Here is a 6000-nt window from a genome sequence, read left to right on the forward strand (position 1 = left end):
TTATTCAGTGCCTTGAATTTATCCCTTCATTTTTGCATATTTATTTACAAACTTGAGATTAGTGGTCTTGCTGTGACATATGACATGTCTGTATTTAAATACTGGGATACGGCTGGCTTAGATAAATATTGAGTCATTTTTCCATCACTCATCCGTGTCTTTTACTGTGGTCTCACACTTCTGCTGCACACCCCCCCAAACCCCCCTTTCACCATCTGCCCAAAGAACAGACAGACCCCTGACGATCGGCTTACTGTGGGATAAAACCTGAGCACACTCACAAGACTCACACTTAACCCAACAAGACAGCTTGTGTGTGTCTGTGTACAAGAACTAGTCCCACAAAAAGTAACACCATTTTTTATGTTGCCAGGGAAAAATTTGAACTGAAACAAATTAATATAACTAATACTGCTCTTGCAATTGAGTACTTTTAACTGCATATTGGTTGTTTAAACTTCACTCAAATACATGTTTACATCAGTTAAACGATGTAAATGTTTTCTTTTTGTATTGTTATGATTTCATCAAATTTATAGCTGTATTGAAAAACTGTCAAGCACTTAACATTGTTCAACTTAGAGAGAAATCTGGTAAATTATACATTAAATATGAACCAGAGCCAGCAGGAAGCTATCTATTAGGCTGTCTATAGTAAAATAATTTAGCTCAGCCAAGAAATAACTTAACGCTTTTGGATTTTGATTGTTTGATCAACAACGTATTACATTTTAATCAATCAAATGTACAAGTGATGTTTGATTTATTTGTTTCTGACTTTGGAGGCTTGCTGCTTCCTGGTGCCTCCAGTATTAATACTTTCAAGTCTTGGGTGAAGGTACGTTAGCGTAGACATAAGACAGAAAGCAAAGGTTCAACAGCTAGCCTGTCTTGGATCTGAAAAACTGAACTGTTGTATTTTGTCTAACAAACAAAGAAAATTACTTAAATTTAAGTGAGATTGATGTACTAGAATTTTTTTTTGCAACAAACAGTGTGTCAGCCTCTTTGACGGCAAACATATTGGCTTGTTATAGTAGGAAAGGCACGGGTAAGTGTTTCTAATAACCTTACCAATGGCTCTGCAAGTCGCAACAATAAACCAGCATGCACAATACCAGGAGCCTTAATTTAATCAAGCCATCATTAATCCAAGTCTTGGACTAGCGTTTTTTCTGTAGTCCTAGTAAAAAAAAGGTCTATCCGGAAGTCTTCCTAACAAAGTGTTGTTACCAGAATTGGTGCAATTCTGTAGAGAGACCAAAACCACGCAAACTATCACCAGAGACGTTGAACAGTATACCTAAAATAAATGTCCTTGTTCATGTTGGGACTTTTTAGCGTACACTAGAGGGGAATAACGAACACCAGTGTGATTTTGGTGAGACTATGACCATCCCAGCTGAAGTTACAGAGGGGGTGCCAAATCCGGCAGCCATAGCACTAGCTCTGCCAGAGTTATAAAGCCCTCTTAAAACAAACACTAAACATTATTCAAATAAGACAGCTATAACGGTAGTTAAAAGGTTAGTGTATATTTTTTAACTGTGGACAGAGACAAGCTAGCTGTTTAGACTGTTTAATGTCTTCATGCTAAACTAGGCTAGCTTGAAGACATAAAACAGCTAAGCTAATAAGCTAAGCTAATCAGTACATTTCCCAAAATAGACTTGCTTACTTGAGCAGTGGGCTGTTAAAAAACACATGTGACCCTTGAATAATGTTTGTTGGCTATCTTTCATACTGGAAATCATTCCAGCTTGTAATCCTCAAGCAAATCCCACCTGTTGCTTAATGCTTCTATTCTCATCCTCCATGGTCCCTTGGAAGGCGAACAGCATGGCGACATTGACTGCCTTCGTCTTTGTATTTCATGCATGCCACTTCACCTTGTCAGACTTTCAATAGTTGGGAATCTAGGCCAAGAGCTCCTTGTCTCTTTTTCTGGCATCCTTTGCTGGCAGGGGTTGAAAAGCTGTTGACTAATCAGCACAGATGCACTGCTGCTAATTGGGAAGCAGCCGGAGGGAGCTGCCCGTTCAGGACAGAAAGGCCTTGGGCTCGGAAGGACTTTTGACATGCAACGATGGTCAAACAGCCCTGACTGTACATTGCATGATTTCCTTATTTACATTGTCCCTATTTGATTCATGTCAAGTTGACGTATATAGATAGGATATTGCCTTTTTTCATGTGCTAAAGAAAAAGGGTGAAATTGTGACCCAGCCAGCTAAATGTGAAATTAGCTCAGAAATGTCTACATTTTTAGGGAGAAGTGAAACCATCAGCAGAATATGATATATGTTTGGCATCAGAAGAAGTAGATAAAGATAGATTTTACAAACATTACCTCAAACAAACATTACTATATGAGAGGCAGCCTAAAGACTCACTCTTTCTGCTACAACTATACATCATATATATAAGTACCGGAGCACACCTATGACTCGTGTTATAGTCACGAAATCTATTTAATCTATTGATTCGTGTTCACCAACACGATTTTTGCATTTTTTTCGTGTCACACAGAACGATTTTAAAAGCAATGTATTTATATTGGTAGTATATTTCGTGCCTGCACCACTTATTTTTGTCCGGTCGGGTCTTGGAAGACCAGAAGCTGTGTGGTTCATAAAAACATGTTCTTACTCAATATCTTACCCTATGCCTAACCCTATCCCTTTTATTTTAAATTGTATAATGTCAGAGTTTTTTTGCTGTCCGCGAGGAAAATAAATGGCTCAGAGCCTCAGAATACTGAAATCTGTATTTTTGTTTTTTTGTTTTCCTTCTAATTTGTTATTATTTGGTGCAGGCACGAAACATACTACCAATAGAAATACATTGCTTCTAAAATCGTTCTGTGTCAGAATACTGAAATCTGTATTTTTTTTATCTCTTTTTCCTTCAAATTTGTTATTATTTACATCGCTTTAAAAATCGTTCTGTGTGACACGAAAAAAATGCGGAAATCGTGTTGGTGAACACGAATCAATAGATTAATTTCGTGACTATAACACGAAATGCCGTGAGACTGTGTTGGCATGCATGCACGTGCGTGGTTGTGGCATGACCACCAAAACAGAAACATATGGACATAGGTATAAGAAAAGTGTGCTAATGTATTTAGTTTCCTATCCATGTGAACATGTTTTAAGTGGGGGGTGGACCTAACGTCCTCTAGGGGGGTCCGGGGGCATGCTCCCCCGGGGAAGATTATTTTTTTTATATTGAAGTTAAATGTAACAATCTGGTGCACTTTGAGAGCAACATGAAGAGGTCTATGGATACCTCTCTCAACACCCATATGAAACAGAACTGTAAACAGATTTTCTTTTTCTTTATGGATATTTTACAAATCACTCCCCTTTTAAACTGTATTCTTGTTTTACTGTTCGATAGTATTTCATACCTGTGTTTCATTTATTCTCTTATTTTTTATAACAATCAAATTAAGCAGCTACTATGGGGACCAGCATCATAACACATGATTACATTTGGGCTCATTGGGTCCACAAGAGTCTTTTCGATAGTCTATTCATGAAATACTGTTAAGGGACCCAGACATAACACATATATACAACATGCAGAAAACTCCATTGTTTTTGCCCAAAACTGTGACAGTTAATTTAAAGTCTGCATGTCTGGAAAAAGGAGATGTGTGGGTATTTTACTAAACCAATTTTCATTCAGGTACCATGAGGTGAGAGGTCAAGGGTACCCTGTGAACATGGACTAACCTGAGATTGTTATATTGCAAACACTACATGGTTTATGTCAATTGATTTTGTAGGTTTTCTGAGTTTTTACATCATATCCGCATCACTCCAGCTTTGAAACTGAGCTTGCTACAGCCTTGTAAAGACAGTAAAGGGGATCCCACAGGATTCACAGTAAAAGGCTTATCAGATGCCAAACAACTGCAAAGATGTATTGCCATCATGTAAAAGGATTTTATAACTCAAGTTGATATTATCTTTCATAAGTATGACATCCAGGCAAACTCTACACAAAGTCATCTTTAGTTTGTCACTTATTTTACTACAACAAATCATAGTTTTAAACATTTGCTCATGAGTAGTAGTGAAGCTACAATGCTTTTGAGATCTGAACGTGAGCTGCAGACAGCTCAAGAAGGGACACAGGGGCAGATGATACCCCTGATTCCAGAGGAATGGCAGCATCAAAGGCTTTGTGTGTCTGTGAAGGAGCTTCTCCCACTGTTCAACCTCACAGTGGTGTTTTTCCAGAGGACTTTTAGTAATCCATATCGGGAAAGGAAACTTTGCGTTGAATTTGGACTTAATCTAAAAAAAAAAAGTATTTTACGGGTCATATAAATCAAACACGTCTTTGCTACATATGGACTAATTAGATACACAACTTTTAATGAACCCAGCGAAAGTTAGTTAATTTAACATAAATGGTTCCTATTATCAGCTTTGATGAAGGAACATCTGATGGTTTTAAGGTGTTTATCTGTGGTGAATGTGTGGGAACAGAATGGTTAACTTGCAGTCAACTTGGTTTAATCACACAGTAACAGAGAAAAAACAAGACACATTTGTCTTACATTTAGAGAAGTGCTGTGTTTCATGCTTTTTGTTGGCATGTCTCTGCAAAGGGAAAACTGGACTGCTGAACAGCAAACACTGACAAACACACACTCAAGGTGACTCCAGTAAATTACTCAATCAAGGCCATACATCTTTCTAGAAAGAACTCTTCCTCTGGTTTTAAACTACCAACTTCATCCTATCCAAACCATATCAGAAAATTGGACTAGCCTCATGTCACGGCTGAATATAACTGACATAGCTACGAACTAAAAAATCATGCATTTGAGAAGAACATTTAGATTTATTTCAGGCATTGAAAAGTTGGGTTGGTTTGGGTATAGCTGTGACTCTGACTATAAATATTAATAAGTAGTTTGCGATTTATTGGAATATTTAAGAATGACATAAAGGTTCTACATAATGTCAACTTTGCTAGGATAAAAGTATTCTTAACTCATTTCTTTTAACATACAAATACGGAATGGATATACATATTACAACCTGCCTATGGGAAAAATATATATTTAGACAAGATAGAAGTGACACAAGTGTTTTCCTTTTAACTAGGCTAATATTTAAGTTAACTTTATTTCAATACAACACACCGAAAGCACACCCAGAATATTTGCAGGATGCAAAATCTGACTCTGGGTTTATTTGCAAAAATAAAAAATAAAAGCACAGTTGGACTTTTCTTTTATTAAATTAGATTTGTATTAATGGGCCAGCTTCCCTTTATTTTGCATTGCACAGTGTACTTAACTTTAATATCTTTAACTAGCTACAAATGATGTGGCTAATCCTGGTCATTCAAACTTTTTCTGCTCTAAAAACTATTTCTTACCTCAACACCTTGGCCTGTGTACCTCCTCCCAGAGGAGATAGGCATTGTTAGACCACACATTTCCTCCCATTTTCCAATGACCCCCATCCGTTCTCACACTGCAGCAGACCCTTGAGTCAAAGTCTCCAGGGGGTGCATTGTGGCAGCAGCTATATTTGCCCTCATCTACCTCAACAGCCTTCCAATGGATGAGGGGGAATGTTGGATTAAGGTGAAGAAATCAGCAGTGGTATATAAACGGTCTGATTACCACATCTCAAAGGAATGCTGTCACTGTGCATTGTTTCTGCTGTAAATGAGTCTCATGGGAAATATTAGTGTTGGCCAAACCACATCTGTTCATAGCACTAGATTTTGTTGCAATCAACACTATGTGATACTGAGCATCTTATTGAGTGGCCTAGAGGTGTCAACTGTCCATTGATTGTCTAAGTATTTGTTGCAGATCGATCAATAAATGTTGAAATATAATGTATCCAGTCATCTGATATGATGCAGTCGTGCTAGACTGTGTTTTTTTTGTTGCTCTATCACTATAATCTTTTGAATAATGTTATACAGTATATAAAGGTGGTTTTAAATCAAACAATTTAAGGA

Source organism: Trematomus bernacchii, unplaced genomic scaffold, assembly GCF_902827165.1.
Source record: "Trematomus bernacchii unplaced genomic scaffold, fTreBer1.1, whole genome shotgun sequence".
Taxonomy (NCBI): domain Eukaryota; kingdom Metazoa; phylum Chordata; class Actinopteri; order Perciformes; family Nototheniidae; genus Trematomus; species Trematomus bernacchii.